This window comes from Furipterus horrens, unplaced genomic scaffold, assembly GCF_987537825.1.
Source record: "Furipterus horrens unplaced genomic scaffold, mFurHor1.1.pri manual_scaffold_16, whole genome shotgun sequence".
In the NCBI taxonomy this organism is placed as follows: Eukaryota; Metazoa; Chordata; class Mammalia; order Chiroptera; family Furipteridae; genus Furipterus; species Furipterus horrens.
The window spans coordinates 12,312,980-12,335,335 of NW_028327186.1; the positions used below are offsets into that span (position 1 = coordinate 12,312,980).

General features: G+C 51.0%; 1 long non-coding RNA gene across 1 annotated transcript in view; it reads right to left on the minus strand.

Moving 5' to 3' along the window:
* Window positions 1–1,244: 1,244 nt before the first annotated feature.
* LOC149992165 (uncharacterized) overlaps window positions 1,245–22,356 on the minus strand; it is a 31,836-nt gene continuing 10,724 nt past the window's right edge. The window contains exon 3 of the long non-coding RNA XR_016508520.1: window positions 1,245–1,382. This is a non-coding gene — a long non-coding RNA (uncharacterized LOC149992165). The remainder of the gene's footprint in view (window positions 1,383–22,356) is intronic.

Sequence of the window (22,356 nt, forward strand, 5' to 3'; positions counted from 1 at the left end):
TGGTTTCCTGTTGTGAACCGAGAGTTTCTGGCCTGCCCAAGAACAGACAGGAGAGGAAGGGGTGGTTATCCCTTGGAAGCCCTTGTTTAATGAAAACGCCAGCTCACGGGCTTCCAGGCCACTCCGAGTGCCCAGAAGGAAGGTTGGGGAGCGGTCATGTTGGCAAGGGAGGCCGTGTGAAGGGATGAGCTGCAGTTCCACAGACATCTGCTGAGCAAGCCCATTTGTGGGCACCATGCTGTGTGCTGGATACACCCGAGGGCCCAGGCAGCTGTCTCCCCCTGAATAGCAGGTTTAGTGGCAGAAACCAACACAAACATAAGGTTTGGATATATGGTAAGGGCGAACGTGGAGCTCCCCTAGAATACTATGGCCTTCTATAGCTGTACTTGGACCAATCTTGATACCTTTTCAGCTCAGTTTCCCTTTGTTTATGAGGGTATGGATAAGGAGTAGAACTTTCCAAGACATTTCCACGAGAAGGGTAATAACTACTGAGCACAAAACACGTTCTAAGTGGTTGCCGGGCATTTTGTCCTCCAATCCTCACACAAGCTGTTATATGGGTCCCGTGAGGTTTGAAGAGTATGACTTACTGAAGGCCACAACTCAAAAGTGGCAGAGCTGAATTCCAGAACCCTCTCTGCATCCCTACCCCATCCTAGAGACCCCCTCCTTCAGTGCATTGGGGGTGACAGATTTGCTGCAAGCCCACGTCCGGTCCTGAGCCACCCTGCAGCTGCACCGCTGCTTCTGTGAGTGCTGCTGGCACTGTCACACCCTCACACTGGTCCTGCCCAGCACGTTCAGGATTATGTGTCCACACAATGTTCTTACTGCCATGCCAGCTTCATGGAGGGTGATGCGGGAGAGCATAATCTTCCCCTAGACCTATTCCAGAGCCCCCCCACCACCACCTCATCAGGCTGCACCAGGGAGACTCACTTTACTGAAGAGCTTGAGTAATTAAAGCGAATTAAAATATAGAAGAAATTTCTAGTGGTTCCACAAAACAAAAATGTTCCCACCATCCAAATGAAAATACTCTCTCCCAGGAATTTAAAACCCACTAGGAATGATGGTGTGGGGTACATCCCAGTTCCTAGGCTCGCTCCCCTCTCTGAATGTACTCTTCTTTCTCCTTTGTGCTTCTAATCCTCATGTGCTGCCCCAAGGGGCTGTGGATTCACCCTATAACCTGTCCCCCCTCTCCTCTCCCACTAACAAGACTCACTGGCCTGGAAAGATGGGCAGAGAGGGCACGTCCGAGGCCTGACGCTGCCTGCCGCTGGTCCGCGTCCTCACAGCACAGACCCTGGTCTCTTGGTGCTTGTCCACCTGTGCGCGGCACTTGATGGCTGAAGGGGCAACAGCTTCTCTGTCTGATCAAAAATATAACAACTCTTAAATATTTCTTCTTAAGCCGTGGTATATTGCATGCATGTGTTCATTAATTCATTTATGAGGTTTCAAGTAAGTGTTGACCAAGGGCCAAATGCTGCTTTAGACACAAGAGATCCAGGACAAAAAGTGATAGATCGTTCAGTCTTCCAGGAAAGCGCTCCCAGCCGGATGGGAGCACTGTCTGTAGCTGAGCAGGTAGTCTCACTCACTCACACCTAACTCCGACGCCCTCTCCCGGCACCCTCCTCGGGACAGAGCTCAGGGAGGCAAATGCTCGTCCATCTGCCCTCCCCTGCAGCTAGAAGTCGCTATGTCTATGGGTCAGGTCAATGCAACATCCACCGAAGTCTGCTGACAGGTGTTCTGGAAAGCCTTCCGCCATTAAATGCAAAGAAGGACAGACACACATGACGTTTTTGCTTCCTGCTTGCAATACAACACACATGATGCGGCAGCCATCTCGTGATGATGAGGTGACATGCCAGAGAGTGTGAAGGGGGGAGTAACAGAGAAAGTCCCTGCGTTCCTGATGTGTTGCTGAGTGCACTTCCCACTATGAGCTGCCTGCTTTGCATACTTCATTGTGAAAAAAAAATTCCCACTTGCTTAAGCCACGGTCTGTAGTCAGGACTCTATCACTGTAAGACATTCCTAACATATAGCTACAAGAGTCATAACAGCTATGCCAGAGTGCTGTACTCAGAGGGCAGAAAAACAAGTTACGGAAGCAAAGAAGAGGAATGCTCCCAGGAAGAGGCAGCATTTGAGCCTGATGGAGCAACGGGAACTTTGCAGATGCACAAAAAGGCAAGAAGAGTGCTTGATGCAGGAGGAACAGCATGTCCAAAGGCACAGACCACGGAAGAGCACAGCAAGAAAACTACTACTAAGTAGGGTCCCTGGTTCGATTCCCAGTCAGGGCACAGGCCTGGTTTGGGGCCAGGTCCTCAGTTGGGGGCGTGTGAGAGGCAACCACACAGTGATGCTTCTCTCCCTCCTTTTCTCCCTCTCTTCCCCTCTCTCTAAAAACGGATAAATAAAATCTTTTATAAAACAATAAAAAAGATTTAAATAAATTAATTTTTAAAAACTATCAGAGATTAAGAGTGACAGAGGGGTAAAACCAGGGAGGAAAAGACAAGGGCGAGATCAGACACCGGTTTGGACTTTATCTTTGGAGCGACAGAGGAGTCCTTGAAAGCTTTCAAACAGGGAGAGAAAGGGAGGCTATAGTTGGGGGCGGAGATGAAGCAGGAGAATGCAGGGTGGGTGAGAGAGAGAGAGAGAACTGAGGACGACGCTGGAGATGATTGAAATCTTACAGGTGAGAAGTCTGAGGCCTGAACTAAGGCAAAGGCAGGAGATAATCTTTAAAATAAATGTTGGAATCTGATCTAAAATAGCAAAGAACTGCACTCACACAGACAGACACATATAAACACTGGTAAAAAAAAAAAAAAAAAACCTGAATAATTCTGCAGTCTAGTTAACAACACTGGGTCCACGCTGAGGCCCTGGTTCTAATATTGTACCGTCACTCTGTCAGATGCCTCTGTGGGAGAGTCGGGGGGGCAGGGAACACAGGAGTTTATTATTTTAGCAGCATCCTGTGAATCTATAATTACTTCCAAATAAAACACTTAAAAGGTTTTTGAAGTTATTTTTTTTTTCAATTTCTATAAGAATCTGGGCTTTTAAAAGAAAACAAATTATGTGGAGAAGAACGGAACTCATCCTGGTCGCCACAAAGCTAAATGCCAAGGAGACAAGGACGTGGCATGTACACAACTTTGGGGGTGAATCAAAACTAGGATCTCAGGGCTGGGCCACACAAGGTTTGCAAGTCTTAAACGTGAGCGAGGAAACCGTTTAAATGTGTTGTCTTTTGAGACTGGTTTATATAAAACACAGTTTGCAAGTGTAAAATTATAGTTCTTTGAAAACAAGATGCATGTTGCAGAAACAGCTCTTACACGCGTACATACATGCACACGGAAATAACGCGCGGCCCGCTTTCCTCTGCTCCCCTCGCTCCTGGGCCCGCACGCGCCCGCGGGTGGCGGTCTCCGCGTTCCTGTCTGTGGGACGGACGCGGCCTCCGGCCACCAGCTCCGGGTGGCGGCTGGGGTCACCCTGGCCCAGAAGCCTGCCCAGGCCACCGCGGTGCCGGCCTCCCTGGGTCTCATCGCAGGTCTCCGAAGGGTCCCGTAAGGGCCTCAGCGACCCCTGCGCGCCCCGCGCCGGCCCCGCGGAGTCACCTGCCGCCCCGACGCACGGCCCTCGTCCGCTCCTCCTCCATCGCCCCCCACCCTGCAAACGGAAGGAACTGCCCCCGGGACGCGAGGGGGCGATGCACCCCTCCCGTGGTTCCAGAGCAACGTTCCTGAAACACGTTCTTTAAAGGACTGCTATCCCACGCCATGCTGAGGTAGCCTAAAAAACAATAATGATAAAGTAAAAATAAATAAAAGCTCCTCCATGAAAGTGGGCGGGGCAACGTCCTGCAGGGCTATCGCCACTGTCGACCACGGAGGAGGAGGAGGAGGAGGAGGAGGAGGAGGAGGGACTCGGGGCAGACGCAGGGCGAGGGCGGGGACCGGGCGTCCCTCAAACACGAAGCCCTCCGCTCAGGGGCGCCCCCGCTCGCCCAGGTCGCCGACACGTCAGAGCAAAGGACGCCGCGGCTGGGAGGAGAGAACGCCGCAAACGGGGCGCGGGGGGAACGCACCCGCCCCCAGACGCCCGCTGCGCCCTCGGCCTGTGCCGCGACGCCGCCTCTGCCGCCTCGAACGCTGGCCCCTCGGGGCCACAAGCCGGGGCAGCATCCGCTGGGAAACACGACGGGAAACGAGGACCGCGCTCCGGCCTCCTCAACGCTCCGGGGCCTGAGGTGGGGGGCGCCGCGGGGGGCCCTGGCCTACCTGCCGGGTCCCCGCAGGGCGGGGCGGCCGCAGCGCCAGCGCACAGAAGGGGGCACCGCGCGCACCGCCTCGCTGAGGAGCGTGGCCCCAAGCCTCGGCCCGGCCGTCGGAGCTCGTGGCGCGCATGCGCGTCGGCGGTTATGCCCCGACGCCGGAGCACGTGCCCCGGGTGCCCGCGGTTTCCCGACACCACCCGGGGCCTAGAGCCGCAGGGGGCTCGCGGCTACGGCCGCTTCCGGGGCAGCGCGCCGACGGAGAGCCTGCAGGGGGCGCTGGGGGGCGCGGGGGCTCAGGGCAGCGCTGCTGGTTCCGGTCCCGTCCCCCTCCTCCCGCCGCCCTTGCCCCTGACCTCTGGGCGATGACCACCGCTTCTGCTTCCGCGGCGGCGGGCAGCCACCGCCCTCGTCCGTGCCTGGCGCGGGCCTGCATTCACTTATCCCGCACACACGTTCTTGGGCGACGGCCGACGACGCTCGCAGCTTCATGACGTCCCTGTCAGTCCCCTCCGCGCGCGGCGCGGCGCCCTCTTTGGTGAGCGGGGATGCTGCCGGCGCTGCGAGGAGTGGACTCGAAGCGGCGCTGAGCGGGCTGGCTTCCTCCGAGTCCCCTGGTGGTTTTGCATAATTTCCTCCCGGCAGTGGCCTTCTCTTTGCCTCCTTCTCCTTCTCCCGATGAGTTCAGCCTCTCCCCAGCCTCTGCTCCTCTGGGTTCCTATTTCTGCACGGAGCCCAGCTTCCATTTTTCCCTGTTTCCTATGTGATCTAAACCTTGCCCGGGGAGAGCCGCCGGGCAGCCCCGCCGGTTGCCTCCCATGCCCCTCCTTGGCACGGCTGCCAGTCGGGATGGCCCGGTTTTTCCCGTGGTAACAAACACCACCTATGTCTTAAAGCAACGACAGTTCCCTTCCTGCTGACTCAGCCTAGGTGACTCAGCAAAGCCGGCTGTCAGCGGCATGAGCGTGCTGCACTGCACCGACGGAATACTTGCGACTTCCACTCACGAAGAAATGGCCAGAAAGTGCCCCAGGGCTCCATCTACGTGCAAGGCGGGTGAGGAAGTGAGTTCAGGAAGGAGAGGCATGGACATGGGGGAGCACAAGTTCATACCACAGGCTGAGTCATAATCGCACAGTCAGAAGTAGAGTTTTCAGACCCTCCCAGGTCTTACGCAGCATGGACCCTCTGAGGTCCTGTGACCCCAGGATCACACCTATTTCTTGCTGACTATTCTTGTCTGAAATCTGAGCTCTATGTCCAGTTACTCCCAGCCTCCTCGCTCCTTGTCCTCATTGGTAAGAAACTCTAGCCATTCTGACTTTATTCCTGAATGCCCTTTCTGAGCAACCCGGGGGAACTGTGATTTGAGCAAGACAGCCCTGTTGGGGACCATCAGAGGCAAGAATGTGGGGATGGAAGAGGAGTGCAGCAGATGGCAAAGCAGTGAAGGCCTCTGCTGAAGGACTGGAAGACAGCAGACGGGGAAAGGGAAAGCTCACACAAGAGCCTCGGCTAGAAGCTCAAAGAGGGGTCTCTGCACCAGACGCCCCATGTCCCATGGCTCTTGGTCCCACCCCAGAATTAGAATCTGCATTTTAACCAGATCCCCCGTTTTAGAATCCCTGCAATGGTGCACTTCGGAACTCGCCTGTAGGGAGGGAAGACTCGGAAAAGCGAGAAGCTGCAGACAGAGCCCAGCCGCCCCATGCCTGGAAAGCAGAGAGGTGTGAAACATCACACACAGGGTACAGAGACTAAGCCAGCGGCGGTGTTATATATGTACTTCCAGCAGCAAAACACGAGGATTTTAAAAGCATGTTGTTAAAACTGTAAAGGAAGGAGATGCTTTTACCAAGTACAGAATAATAAACAAGAATTACCTATATAACATAACACCTACCATTACTAATATGAGTTGTACTAAGTGTTATTGATGTTCTCCTAATTTAGCATTTCATTTTAGTAGAAGCGCAACTGTTAGATTGATTTTCCAAGACCCACTTGCTTCCTTAGCCCTTACACGCTCTCTTTCCTAAGTATTGATCCCACTGCAGGTGTCAGGATCAGACTACTGGTCTTGCCCCCACCGATTCAGGATGAAGAGATTGCAGTGTTTGCTCCTGTCACTTCCAATTTCCTAACTTTCTTATGGCCGCCTGCCTGAGTCCCCACTGGACTGCACTGGTGGCTACATCTCCGTATCGAACCTTCTTCATTTAAATAAGTCACAGCCCCCAATTTACAGACTATCCTCACCCTTTCACTGGGGAGTGGTTACTTTCAACAGCACTAAGAGAGGAATGTGAGCCTTGGTAACTTGGGAACAAATCCCAAAGGAAAAGGCGAGATGCAAAGTGACTTCACCCCAACGAAGAGCTGTTCCCTGCACTTCTGATATGCAGGCTTGTTTCCCTCTTGGCCTGAAGAATGGCTTCATGTTGTCACAGGCAGATGTTTAACTGCAGACATACATACAGGTAGGTACCTATTCACTTATTCATGCATGGATATAGAATACCTGTTTCCTGCCACCTGGACTCCTAAGCAGTAATCATGTTTCTCACCACATGGAAAAATCCAGGACTAGTGAGAAAGAAGGACACCAACCCACCAAACAACGCAGGAAAATGGAAATCACATTCCCTAAGCAGTAAGGCTGCAAGATGTGGCCCTTCCTGAGGCATAGCTACCCCTCTGCTTCTTTTTGACTCAGCCTTTTGGAGGCCGTGAGCTAGCCCCCGTTTTCACAAGCTGGTTCAAGCGAGGTTTCTATTGCCTGAACCAAGAGACAAAAGTCGTCCTCCACGGCCTCACCTCTTTGGGCTGGCCCTGAGCCTAACTGCAATATGCTGTCACCCTGGAACATTTTAGGCACAGTGGAAATGGAGGTGCGGCTCCATGCAGACATATTATGACGCTAGGAATAGAATTAGCCCATATGTAGGTTCAGGGAAGAAAAGTCCTGCTCCTTCTTCAATCTCATTCCCAGACAAGCTAACTGGGGAAGCAGGAGGGTGTACCAGCTCTAAGCATCTGTCATCATCTCCAGAACGATACAAACCCATGGAAAGCAGGCAAAAGAGCACTTCTGGGATCTCATTCCCCAATACTGCCAGTAGAAGCATCTCATTGCTTCTGGGCTGGGTAAGTCCAGGAAGACAGGGGAATGCTTTCGGAGAATCTGCATGTCTAGGCTTTGTGCGTTATCTCAACTGGCAATCGGTTGGCCTACCTATGTCAGGGCGTTTACAGAGAAGGAAACTGAGCCTAATGGCAGAGGTAAGATTTGAACTCAGATCTGTTAGACTCTAGAACCCCTTCCCCTCCCCTAAAGCTGTGTTGCTCAAACTGTGCCATGCACACAGCTCACCCGGGACCTAGCAGAAACGCAGTTTGATTGCGTAGTTCTGGATTTCAGGGTAGGATCTGAAAGTCCACATTCCTAACAGGCTCTCAAGTGATGCAGAAGCTGAATTGCCCACCTCGGTTTCACAACTTTAGACATCTACATGGCCCTGGGAGTTTAAGTTCCTTGAGAATTAGGAGCAATCTTGGGGAGGTTTTGACTTTCATGGACCATAGAATTGGTGGAGCTTTGAGCTAATTTCACACAGCACTTGCGGGGCAGGGGGCCTCCAGCTAACATCTGGGCTACATAAGTATTTAGTTGTACAGAACACAACTCTTTTTTTTTTTTTCTAACATGCAAGGGAGTTTGAAAATTCCCTTGTTGTTCTGCAAGGAAAAACTTCCCTGGAGAAAGAAGACATCCCTGCTGGACCCTGTTCCTTCCAGAGCGTGTTCTGCATTACCCAGCACTTTGGGTTGCCTGGCCATCTGTGCCCTGGTCAGGCAGCCATCAGCTAGCTGTGGCAGGAACGGCCTGGCCTCCTCACATCCCTCCCTCTCCGCGTGCTTCCCAAAATACTAAAATTACAGAAATTGTGTGACTTGCTGTGAGAGGGAACTGTGAGAAACAGATGAGTACAACGGAGCGCACGTCATACACCCAGGGGAAAGTCCAACTTTTCAGGAAAAACAAAATTTAAAAAAAAAAATTTTTTTTTTTTTTGCACAAATTCCAGAAGGGGGAGGGGGCAAAGAAACTTGGCCCAGGGATCCTCCCAGCTGAGAGTCCAGGAAACCATCAGTGACTGTTGGCGGTTCTGGGCCGGGGTGGGGTGCAGCCCCTCTCCTAAAAGCCCCAGCACGCTGCGCAAGGACGAGTATGGCTCTGAGCTGCATCTCCGATGCCAGTAAGATGTTGCCACAGCTTTCCTTCATGACTTGAGCTCATCTCTTATCTATCAAGAGCTGCAGCTTTAACCCCATGTCCCAGCTTGTTTCACAGCTGCCACTGAACCTTCCCCCTTCAAAACCCAGCACATAGGCTCCACTCGCGCTCGGGTGTGTGCACCGGAGACACCAGCCCTTGCTCATGGGAGCCCCGTCCCTGACAGCTCTCAACGGGGAACAACTCCAACGTCCTCCAACAGCAGGTGAAATAAATGAATTGTGCTCAATGTGTAGAGCGAAATATTGGGAATGACCGAACTAGAGCTGTAGGTGGCCATGTGGGTGAACGTCACCACTACTGAATGAAAGGCAGTGATCCAAGGTTTGGAATCAGAATGGTGGTCTCGGCAGAAGGGAGGGGAGGGGAGGGGACGCAGCGGGAAGAGCGTCCGGGTACTGGCTGTACTCGGTTTCCTGATCCGGTGCTGGTCACACAACCGTGTCCACTGTGTGAAGATCCGTCCAGGTGTAACCTCACGATGTGGGGACTTTTCATGTATACATGTCATACTTGAATTTAGAAGTTTACTTTAAAAAAGGAAAAAGCTTAACATTTTCCTCTAAAGCAAAATGTCTTTGCATGATTTCAGCGCAGCATCTGGAAGGTGTGGGCGTCCTCCTCCCCCAGGTCCTCCACTCTGGCTTTGCAGGATCCTCTGCGTGACTGGCATCTGTCTCCTCCCCGCTCCACGGCCGCCTCCCCACCCGGGGCCTCAGCCCCTCAGACCGCGAGGAATGAGATGGCTGCTCGCTGGGCTCCCCACTTCCTGTCTCACCCTCCAGAGACCTCCGAAGTGATTGTTCTACGCCTCTGCTTTTGTCAGGACCTTCCTCTTCAAACCTGAGAGGCCCACAGCACCACTACCGAGTCCCGCGTAAAACCCAGCCCCTCTGCGTGGCACCCAAGTTCCCTTTTAAAAATCAAGCCACAAGGTCCCTTCCAACTTGATCCAGACTGTGCTCTGTAATGAAACACTTCTGCAGCCAAAGGGTCCCCTCTTGTCACCATCCCTCCTGGGTTTGCTGCCTACATCCTGTGCAGGAGAGAAAGCCCAAATCCCCTCAGTCTTATCCACTCTTCCCAGAAGGGCGCACTCAGGTTTCCTTAGCCTAAGTGAGGAGGCCTGACCTAAGCCCCATCTGGTCCCTCCGGGGGCCCCCATGAGTGGCAATCAGCCATCGGGACTTACTTGCCCAAACCATGCAGGCATACCCGTAACCACAGAACCAGCTCAAATGCTCCTGAGAAGATACTGGTTTGCTTTGCAGAGACAACAGACCAAAAGTCTCACCCCCACCCCAGAACCAAAGGACACGGCATGACCAGAACTTGAACACCAGAACCTTTCAGAGCAAAGGGTCCACTGTCCAGGAAGAGCCGGTGCTGAAGCCACTTTACGGTAAATGGCCACGCTCCAAGGTCCTCCAAGGAAAACCTGGCCCACCAGCGCTTCTGCATACCTGTCCCCCTAAACCCTCAAAGCCTGCCCTGAGCCCTGGACAAAGGAGAGAGTTGACAGGTGCCTCCTGGCTTTGGCAGGCTGACTCAGCGTTAAACTAATAGCTCTTCCTTTTCTCCAGAACCAGTGCCATAGTTTGGGCCTCTCTGCACTTCTGGCAGTGAGCCCTTGTTCGCTAGCACACCCCTTGAAAGGAGCAGGAGAGAAACGAGTTCTGAACAGTTTTTCACCTGGCACCCACCCAATCTGGTCCTGACACTTCAAAATACACAAAGAGTAAACTCAGCAGGGAGAAAACTGCCCACTGCCTACCAGAGACGACACAGCGCGTTCCCTCCCGTTGCACAATGGGGCCGCTGAGTCATCCGTGGAACTCACTAACTGACACGGACTAAGATCACAGGGGCTTTAAGGTCAGCTGAAACTCGATTGCCATATCCTCCCCTCCTCTTGGGTCAGGCCTCTCTGAGAAAACCCTGCTTCTTCAGAGAATGAAGGCAGGAGCTCCTGGCCTGTGGCCCTGGGCTGGGCACTGCTCGGCCCTCCCCGGTCAGGCGGCAGGACGACTGGAGATAGGACGTGGCGATGCTGGCCCGGCAGCTGCCAAGGGAGCCAGAGAAACCCTGGCCTGGCCGCATGAAGGCACAGGGCTCAAGAGGCCGCCGGCCAGCAGAAGCAAGCGGTCCCTCACAAGCACGCAGTAGGGGTCGACACCAGATTTCTGACCCTGCACAGTGGGCCCTCCCCGCAATGAGACTACAGTGGTCATCAACGAGCCAGGAGAAGGCCCCGGCGACAGCTGGAGCCAAGACGCCTCTGTCAGGGTCCAACTTCTGGCTCCGCCATTTATTGGCTGGGTGACCTTGGACAAGGGGCCCACAGTCTCTGAGGCTCTGATTCCTCCCCTGGGAGATGGTGATAATAGAGCGCGTGTCTTACAGAGGCATTGTGTACAGTGGGGAGGTAGGTGAAGGAAGGGCCTGTCGCAGGCCAGAGCTCAGTACACAGCTATTATGCTCTACAGGCTCTGCAGAAACCCTGATGTCTTTAGATTAACCCTCTGTGTGCCAAACCTCCTTACATTTTTTTGCTTCTCCTGCCCTGTGTTTTTGCAAACAGTGATGCCCCCGTGAAAACTGGGAGGTGAAAGTCAAGATGTTACCCAGAGCCAGAGCAGAATTGGCCCAAGGGGGAGGGCTCAAAGCTGAAATTAGTTTATTCCTAAACATCTCTCCCTTGACAGTGTATATGTGAAATTCTGCCCTGGCTGGGTAGCTCAGTTGGTTGTAGCATCATTCTGTACATCAGAAGGTTGTGGGTTCGATCCCAGGTCAGGGTGCATACAGGAAGCAACCAATCTCTCTCTCTCTCAAATCAACTTAAAAAAAAAAAAAGAAAGAAAGAATAAGAGCAATTGGGAAACCTGGGGCAAAGAATACTGAGTTACAAGGAAGATGATGCCTAAGATGATTTCCAAACTCGGGCCTGGTCAGAGTCCCTGTCCCGCCACAGCCCGGTCATCCCCATCCCCATAGTCCTGTGCTATCAACACAAGCAAGGGCTCCCCGACAGCAGCCAGCCCCATCCGAGGGAACAGGAATGGGGGCATCCTAGGTGGGTTAATACACATTCCATTGGCATAGCACACTTGAGGCTGCAAACTACCAGCTTCACCAGTGGTTTCTCTGCCTGTCCTAAAGCTCCCCTCTGATAACCCAACTGCAGGAGGAGAAAGACGCATGTCTGTGACTAGAAAAAAGTGTGCTGCAGTTGCAGCAGTGGGGGACCGTTACTTTGTAAACAGAGCACCTACAATGGAAGCTCCTCTATCACAAGTATCCATCCAAATAAGTCCCATATAATGGCATTGCACAGACAGGCAACACTAGAAGTGACCTAATCCAATGACCTCATTAAAAATGAGAACACAGTGACCTAGAGAGGACAGCTTGCCCAAGGTCACGTAGTGAGTGAAGACAGGCCCTGGGGACCCCCGAGAGCATATAGAGATAACAGCAGTTCTTTTTCTTTGAGACGAGAGCTCTCTTACTCCCCACCTAGGCTTTGAACTACTTGAAGACAGGACCCAAGTTTAATCATTTCTCCACCAATGCCCTGTACTTACTGTATGTGTAATGCTAAGTGTAGAGACAGTTTCTGTACAACAACCAATAACTGAAAATAAAACTGCTCATTTACTTCTGGAACTCTGTCCATGTAAGTGATCAGAAATATGGAACAAGCCCCGGCCGGTAGCTCCGTTGATTAGAGTGTCATCCCGATACACCAAGGTTGTGGGTCTGATCTCCCATCAGGGCGCGTGCAAGAGGCAACCAATGAATGCAGAAGTAAGTGGACAACAAATCCATGTTTCTCTCTCTCCTCCTTTTCCTCTCTCTCTCTCTCTCAAATCAATCAACAAAAATTAAAAATAAAAGAAACATAGAGCATAAAAAGGTCACTCAAAAGGTTGTCTAGGCAACTAGTCCTGGTCAGAGTAAACTATTGACGAGAAACAACCAAATGTCTGACTACGAGGGAATGACCAATTGTACTGCAGTGTGCCCACGCAATAGTGTTGAAATTGTATTTTAATAACACTTTAACTTAATTTTTACCAAAATGGAAAAATGTGAAGTTTTAAAAAGCAGGTTGTCACAGACACGCTTTGGTCCTCAGCCAGCATCTGGGAAGCAACAATCTAGGTGACAATTAGGGCCAACTCTCTATTCCCCAGGACATTATGTAATAAGATCCAGAGCCTTCCAAATCGTACCAGAAGTTGAAACTTGCAAGCACGGCTGTAACCTTCAGCACCAAATTGTTACAGCTCCCAAATTCTTCCACATCTTCCCATGCCCCAGTTCCGCGTGGGCCTCGCAGCTTAGCTATCCGTGTCTACGGCATAATTCACTGATTTCCCAATCTCCACCATTAAAAAGCAATGACCAGGCCAAAGCATGTTGTTAAGAGTGTCCATAAGTAAGGCCCATTTACAAAGACAGAAGTCACGCCTAGGCTGAAGCCCCCTTCCTCGGGCCTGACCCCACCCCCCTCTCAAGGGACAGACTACATGGCTCCTAGGGGACGAGTCACCAAGGACAATCTCAGTAATAGTTTGTTGCTTTCAGTTATGAATTGGTGGACTGTCAGGGAAGCAGGTGTGATGCCCTCCCTTTTGGAGATGGGGACGGGGGAACAAGACCTGAAGTCGATGCTCCTAGATGTGTTTACGAGGATAAAGAGAGGGCGGAGAAATGCCAGCTGAGTGACGCAAGGGGCATGGAGTCCGGGCTTCTATCCCAATATATTTTTCCCCAAAACCACAGCCTCGGAGTTGTTCCTCTGCACCTTGCAGGATGGGGAGGTTCCAGAGATGGCAAGGGTTGGTCTGAGGGCACCAATTATTGCAGGAGTGTCAGGAGTGGGTCTCGCTTTTCTGTCATTGGTGTCTGATCCCGGACGAGCATCTAGGCACCTGCCTGCTGAAACTCGGGCCCCAGCAAGCCCAGGCTGGCCTGCTCAGAGGGACCCACTGGCTAGGAAGTGAGGCAGTGAGCCAAGCACGTGCTCCCGGGAGCTGCTTTGTGGTCGACGAGTGCGTTGGCCTCGGCCGCTGTGAGCTCATCCCTGACGGTTCGGACGGAGGCTCCCAGGACGGGAGACGTTCCGGGCGTGCGGGGGAGAGGCAGGGGAGGCAGGAGGACAGAGAGCACAGGCTTCTTCCCTCACCGCTGCCCTTCGTATTGCGGTTCTTCCTTAGGCCGGGGGAGCGGGACCCGAGCTTGTGTCTCTGAGTCCCGGGGCAAGCTTTCTGGGGAGGCTTAACACGGAACCACTACGATCATTATTCTTTCCATTTAGCGTTCACACCATTTCTTTAAAAAAAAAAAAAATCCATCACACCACAGGCGCCAAGAGCTGCCAGTGGGGCCCCAGCTGCCGCAGCCCCGTCCAGGGCTCCTGTGATCCATATCACATCACCAGAAAGGGGATGCCAGCAACTCCTTTGTTTTTATGAAAATCATCCGACGTAACTATCTGCTTATTGCTCCACTGAAACCAGAATTCCAGTGATGGAAAGGAAAAGTTAAATAATTAAGTAGATGTGATATCTTTGTTTTAAACAATTCCTTTGATTTCGATAAGATGAGCATAATCTTATTTTTTAGGTAGTGTCAATGGTCAAATGCAAAAAAAAAACAAAGCACACACACCCCTATAATGAAACTCTTCAAATCGCAGGTGTAAAGAGGTTGCTGTGGACACGGAGGCCTCCGAGGCTGTCAGTGCCCCCGGCTCTGGCAGAGCACCCCGTTTCCCTTCCCTAAGGCTCCAGCTTCCTTCCCCGCTCCGCAGGATCGAGGCCCGGGCAGGAAAGGTGCAGGCAGGCGATGCAGTGGGCACCGCTCACCCCAGAGCTCTGCCTAAGTACCCGATGATAACCCAAACCTGATTATGGAAAATCAGGAGTAATTTTTGTATTACAACAATTATGGAATTGAAAGCCAGACTCACTCCCTCAGTCAGTTCTCACGCTGGCTTCAGAGTCTCCCCGGGGAATATGGTTCTAAGTCCACTTGTGGGAAAGGGACGCCCTTCCAGGGTGGCACGTCTTTCCATGTCCCCGTGGGCCCAGCACCACCCTGGGGATGCCGATGGGAACCGTCACCCATCGGCACCAAGGCCTGCAGCTCACAATCCAGAGGCAAGATTTAGCTGAGGCCCCAAGGAACCTAGACCAGCTGAGGGAAGAGAGTTTGGTCCGGCCAGGGCCTCTCAAGTCTCCCCTTGGAATCCACCCAAATGCCTGGAAGGCCTTCCGAGGACCGGACCCATCAGGCGGATGGAGTGACATCTCGTGTGGAGGCCAGCGCCAGTGAAGGCGCAGAGCATGGGCAGGGGCCTGAGGTCTGTCATGCCGGGGGGACTCAGTGCGCCGGCGAAGGGCAGTGCTGCGGCGGGTAAGGGACGGAGGCGGCGGGTCCCGGGAGGAATGCGAAGGACCTTGGTAACTGACCGAAGACCACCCAAAGGGAAAGGTTAATGGAGTATTTTACTCCTGGGGTCTTCTTCTCTGAAGCTTGACAGGACTCATAGCACTATGCTTGCCCACGCAGAGATGTGGATTGTGTCAGTTGCTGGAGATAAGAAAACGACTCTGCCACCTGATGACGAGACACCCTGGGAACAGGGATAGGTGAACAGAATTATAATAACTTGGTAAGTACTTGTAATACAAGGGCAGGTTGCCACCCAGGCTGCAGTCAGGGTGTGGGAAGGGGAGCTGCAGGGAGCAGATGAGCTTTCTAAGAAGAGACAGCTTGTGCTCTCCGAGGTGAGAGCGTGACTGTGCAGGGAACTCTGCAAGGACTCCTATGGGTGGCATGTCGCTTGCAGGGAGCTGAGAGGCCACCCTGGCTGCAGATGCCTCAATTAGGAGTTTGTCTTTGATCCGACAGTCAATAAGGAAGCCACGGAGTGTTACAAGTGAGCAAATGACAAAGATGCACGCATTAGAGAAATCCAAGTGCGGCTTAGTTGACAAACCAGAGGTAGGTCTTCCTCAACCCTCCTCCGGGACAGCAGGGCCACGCAGCAGGGAGAAAGCCATTTGCTCACGTAGTCAGCTCTGCCTGAGCCTCCACGAGGGAGCTGTGGGCATCGGGCCCTGTGTAAATGTTCCAGGAGGGAATCAGACCAAAGGCTCGGGAGGAAACCCACAAACATCATCATCATTAAGGTGAAACAAAAATGGAGTTGGGAAGCATTGCGACTTCAAAGGGCAGATGGACTCCATCCAGAAGTTCATTCATTCACTGTAGCCCAGTGGACAAGAATGCTGGGCTCTGCCAGACGGACTTTAATTCTTGTCTTTATCCCCCCACTGTGTGCCTCGTGGCCCTGGGCAAGGGGTTTCAGGCCAGCACCCTTGTCTGTAAAATGAGAACCTGACTTTGCACCTCAAAAGGCTACGTTAAGGGTCGGAAAGACAGAATGTAAAGGTCCTTGCTGACACAGGAGCTCAGAACATGCCGGTGATGGCTTTTCTTTCATTAGACAAGCATTTGAACACGCTGGCCACCTGCTAAGGATGGCAGAGACAAAAAAACAAAACAAAAAGCAGATCTTGCCTTGGAAGGCTCCCAGTACATCAGCCGGCCCCACTCCTGACCAGATGCACCTTCAGGTGCCCCAGCTGGGCCCACAGTGTTCTGCAAAGATGGCAGGCAGCCAGGCCCAGGACTCGGTGCCACTGGCCCCACCCCGGGCTCCTGATCCAAGATCAGGCTAGCAGCTTGGATGACGGGGGACGGGGGGGAGCGGGGGGAGGCGGGTAGGGGGACTGCTTTTGCCTCCTGCAGAGCAAACCAGTCCAGGAACAGTCCTACAGTCTGCATTCACGCTACTCAAAATTAATGAGCAGGAAAGCAAATGATCCCTGGGCGTTGGAAGAGAGCCCACTCCGTAAGTAAGGCACCTGCCGGTATCGAACGGAAAGCTACCCTCCAGCTGCACAGAAAAGAAATTCAATGAAATTCCCACTTAAATTATATGTGGTCACCTGGCACCGAGAACAGGAAAGAGCAGCTCTGATGCCAACACCCTCCCTGCTAGCCACCAGGATGACATATCCCAGCTGATCAGCTCTAAGGGCTGCGAGGTCTGCAATAGCCGAAGACAAACTACAGGATCCTCATTCCCATTTAGTACGGGGCTTGCCCTAACCTCTTGTACTTTTTCCTCCCTACCACTTGTACTACATTCTAAGCTCGTCTCTGTCTTCCCACTCCTGGTATAAGCTCAGTCTTAAGAAATGTCTCCTGGAGCCTCCTGAGAAGTCCGGGCTGAGGCGCTCACTAGAACGTCCCCAGAGGCGCTGATGACCGCCCGGTCCCCTGCGTGGAGTCTGTGAGCCATTCTCTCCTCAGCCAGGACAAAATGGGCCCAAACAATGCAGGTTAGGCAATTAGGAAGTCCTGCCAAAAATCTAAAGGAATTCCCCACAGACACTGCAGAATTCACTTCTCAAACTACAAAGATGGCGAAAGGACTCTGACATTCACACCCCATGGAGTTTCATGGACACATCTACACAGGAAACAAATAAAGTTCACTTTTTTTTTAAAGTATAGATTTAAAACCTTTTCCTCGTAGCATTTAAAGTGAATAATCCTCACATGTCCAAGAAGAATCAGCCCTCATGATACTAAAACCATTTATGGGACCCAAAGGGAAGACGTTCTGTGGAACATGCCAGCTCCCGGCTCCTCGGTCATCCAGACAGCGAGATACCACAGCCGCGCTGTCACAGGCGCGGGTTCTCTGCAGTTACCCTGACGTGGCACCAAAGGGTGGTGGGCCTGGGAAGCGTCGCTGTTGGAAGCAGAGCAGCATCTCACATTGACTTTATTGAGGACAACCAAGGAGGGGGTTCTGGGATTGCTCCTAACAGTCACCAGCTGTGGCTTTGAGGCCACATTCCTCTTAAATGAGGAAATAGAACGTGCCTCACACTGTCCCGAGGCCCAGGAAATGTTCGCTACATCAGAAACGTTTTACCGGCAGGCTTGCTAAGCCCAACACTATTCTGGTCCCAAATGATGCTCCGGTCAGTGTCATTATCAGCAACTTGACCCCACGTGACCATGGTCTCACACCCTCATCTATTATTAGTGTGGGTCTGTCAGGTGCACCGTGGCTGCCCGTGAACGAAGACATCCTCGTGAAGTCGGGGACCGCTGGTGTTTCTAGGAACCATAGGGGCAGGAAGCTTCAGGTTGCGCTCTGGGGAGGGACGAAGGATCTGGATCATCTTCAGGGTTATTGCATAGCCATTCATTGGCAGTTCTGCTTTAGTGCTGTGGGTAATTTAGCTGGGGAAACTCCTCTTTTGTCCTGAGTGTTCCGAGTCAAGGTGATTGAGGCAAACTGCGTTCAGAGCCACCTTCACGGGACACTCTGGTCACTAGTTACACCTTTCTAAAGTCCACGGCACAGAATCCACCTAACAAAATGGTGTCAGGAATCGCTGAGCCCGCTGAAAAATATCAGGTGACCTATTTCCATCGGTTCTCCAGACAACTTCCCATAGCATTACTACCAACTTTAAAAATTAAATTCCAAGTGGTAGTAAAACGAGAATCCTATTTGTGCTTTTAGAAATGTCTTTATCACTGGACTTACAGGAGAAGGAAAGCTGAAGTAAAACCTAGCCACCAAGAAAATCGTTTAAGAAAATCATGTTACGAAAGTTCTATCTGAGGGAAGGTGCTGGAATGACTTGCCAACTAACTTAGAACAGGAAGCTGGTGGTCGTCACAGAGAGAAATGTTGGCACCACGACGGAATGAATGGGCCTCAGTTTCCTACACAGTTGCTCCCATTGCAGAGGTTTCGCCTCAGTCTCGGTCTCCTCAGAAGCTGCTGATATAACCAAGGCAACTAACTAGTGGTCTTCCACCTGGCCAGTATCTGGAGAGGCATCTAAAATTTAGGCAAATTAAGCTGTCAAGGAGGGGTACAGGGGTGGGAGGCTGGATAGAAAAGGTGAAGGGATAAGCAAAGGAAAAAACCCACAGACACAGACAATAGAGGTAAAGGGGGGAGGGGGACGGCAGCAGAGGGTAAAGGGGGAGGGGGACGGCAGCAGAGGGAAAGGGAGAATCAATGGTGATGGAAGGAGACTGGACTTGGGGTGGCCAACACACAATATATAGATGCTGTATTATGGAATTGTACACCTGAAGCTATATAATTTTATTAACCAATGTCACCCCAATAAATTCAAAAAATTAAAAATAAATAAAAAATTTTAAAAATATTTTTTTTTAAGTAAAATTAGAGCAAAGTCTGAAGCGGTCCACGCTTAGGTACGCCTGCAGCGTAAGCAGAGGTCCTCCGAGGCTGCTCACGCACAGTTCCCTCCCTAAAACACAGGGTTACAAAAGCTCCCCGTGCCCGACTTCAGCATAATCTGGGTACAGGTAGGTTATTAGTAAATAAGGTTTAAAATCAGTATGTGGATTTTAAAATTACGCTAACAGACCTAAATCAGCTTGAAGCCTGGAATGTCTGAGTGACGTTGTCGTTAGTAATGGGAGACATCCCGTATTTTGCTGACCGATCATCCTGATTCTAGGTGCAGGGTTGGCCCTCATGGGCATATTCCTGAGCACATTGAAGATTCTGGCTATTTCTAAGTGAGCTTTGGAATAAGTGTACACTCCACGTGGTTCTGAAGAGTACTTTCTTTGCAAACTTAATAGCAAAGTGCTCTTCTTGGGCAGTCAGAGAGCTAAAGGGTAGATTTATAAAATTAGGTTGTTGGCTAGTTCTCGTTTTCCAGGGCAGAAGTCAACAACAGGCAAAACACAGAAAGCAAATCTGCCAGTTTACAATGACTTTAGTTCATCCCAAAGTGGTGGCAGGTGGAGGGGAGAACTCTGTACATGTAAACACACACACACACACACACACACACACAGAAACCTGCCGATTCCAAATGGCAGGAGAGACAAAATTATCTTCTCTATCTGAAGAAAGGAGCTCACAATATCTAGGGAAACTAACACCTTCGCAAACAAGGACCTGGTAGTAACGCTGCTGCCTCCCGATACAGAAGTGCTTGGACTTCCAGAGTCGTGGGGAAGAGAAGGACGCCTGAAGGCCCCGCAGGCCATTGGTTCTGTGGCTTGGGTGTGTGTCAGAATCCCCAGGGAGGGCCTGGAAGCTCAGAATGACCCACCCGAGTTTCCAATCTGACAGGCCTGAGGGTGCTGCTGAGGATGTGGGGTCCGGGATGCTGCTGACACTGCGTGTCCACGGACCACGCCTGAAATAGCACTGAGCCTTCGCGAGGGGAGGAACTGAGTCTCACTCACAGCTGTGCCCAGTGCCCAGCACAGTGCTGGCACACAGAGTTAGCCCCTGATAAATATTTGCCAAACAAATGACCATTAAAGCTGTCATTCCTAAAACAATTTTATGACTTGCTTATGTATATTTGCTATACACACACTCATTTCAAAATTACACAGGTGCCAGGCACTGTAGCCTGGCCAAAGGGGCTTCCCTGTTACATGACATTTACCCCAATCATAGACGCTAGAATCACACTTTCTGGACAGTTCCATCTTTGAGCCTCTGCCAGTGGAAACTGACAACTCACGTATCCAAATGACCCTAACGAAAACACACCACTTACGTAAAACAGGCCAACTTATTTCACACACACTCATGCCAAAAAAGCAGTATTGACTGGGAGAAACACCAGTCTGTGTCCACACTGGAAGCCCAGAGACATGTCTCCGTCAGGGTCGGGTCGGTGGCTGGGGGCCCAGGGACGGCCCCACAGGTAACAGTGCTGCTGACGCTTCAGCGGGTCCTTCCCCACGTCCTTTCACGTTCACCAAGCAGTCGTTTCTTTAATCCTCTGCCTGAACTTCAGGTTCCCATAGTCACGTTCATTCTGAAAAACAGGTGCTTTTGCTAAAATGAGCTACTTCAAACAGCCCACTATTTTAGATCCCTATGCCAGCTTAAAAAAGAAAAGGTGTTTGTCAAATAAGCAATCAGAGGTTAACTGAGGCGTCCAGAATTATAAAACTAGTTTCTAAGAAACATGAGCATGAATCAGAAAAGAACTGGGGTGGAGATGAAGATAAAGGTAAGGAGAAAAATACACACACAGAATTTTTGTATTTCCTAAAATCAACCCAGAATGAACAGAAGAAGACCAAGCCTAAAACAGCCAAGGAAACACAGGTCTGCTTACTCCTATTGTAGTTACGTCTTGTGTCTGTCAGGCTTTGTCCCATTTACTTGGGGTGACTGTCATAAATAACGGCTTTTGTGCTGAGACCTCAGCTGTCATGCTTTCCTTCTCTCATGACCATTCCAAGGAAGGTTTTCAATGTCACCAGTCAGGATCGTGCCCATTAGGCCTGTGTAAGAAAACTGGCCCTGGGAAGTCAGAAAAGTCCGAGAATTGGTGTCTTAAATGAACTCGTGTGGTTTTGTTTAAAAAGAAAAATCAGGCCAGTGTGATTTTATTCCTGGAGCCAGTTATCTGTGCTGACCTTATTAAACCCAATGAAATAGGTCTGAGATGCTCCTTTTTAAAAAACCAGGGCTATTTTAAAAACAAGTTTAGCAAGCTGGCACATTGGAAGAAAGTTAAAATGTCAAAGGCCTGCACCCAGCCAAGCAACGCAGAAGCAGGGACGCAGTGCCTTCGTCACACCCGTTTCCTGCAAAAACATCAGGCAGAACTCATTCCGAGACACCTGGAAGGAATGAAAACCCTACACTTATCTTAAGAGACACAGGGGGGAAAGAGGCAAACACACCACAGAAACGTAACAACTTCAGAGGACAGAGACTTTGCATATTGCAAGTCAAAACCTTAAGTCCAGGGCAACGTTACCAGCAGCTCCTGCTTTAACTAAGAGAAGAAGTTCCACAATTAATCGGGTGACTAGCTCATGAGTACCATCCAAGCAGCCAGGGAAAGTGATCTGAGAGGGAGCCTGCATTTGTCCTAGAAATTGTTCCTGCGAGAAATGAGCCCAAGGAACACCGGCCATTTCTTTTTTTCATAATCAACGTTATAGACTTCTGGTCTTCATTTTATTTTTCTGTTTGTTCCTTTCACATTTATCCGTTGGGATCTGCAGGGACTACATGAACCATGTGATTATAAAGCCTAGCATTGCTTATGGAAATCCAATAAATACAAGTAAGTAAAAATCCCTACAGGCAGGCAGGACTGTCATCCCTACGTGGGTTAGCTTTCCTCCCCTCTGACACTTCCTGAACCTGACTGATCCAGAGTTTAAAAATGGGAAGGGGGAGGGGATTGAACATTCATCTTAAACACTTTAATCTACCGGGACCTAAGAGAGAAAAGCATCAGCTTCCTTGAACCATTTTTTAAAAATGTATACGCCCTGCTGCTTTCAGACTTTTCAAATTTCAAAATCAGAGAAATCAGACAGGTTTAAAGATGTTTTACACATTAAATTTGATGTTCTTGTAATAAAGACAGCCATTCAAGTAAAACAATCAACAGGACTTTCCTTTCTCTCTAACGTAATAGGTGAAAAACTCTTTTCTTTTCAGATCTGTGGGTATTGCAAAGGTTTAGGCACCACCAACCCCAAGAAATATGTAAACGGAGCAAATTTAAAGTACACATGAGTTTTTAGCCACAGGGCTCTCCCAGGGCAAGAACTACGAATAAATTTTTTGTACTTCAGTGGGAAAATGTCCAAGACT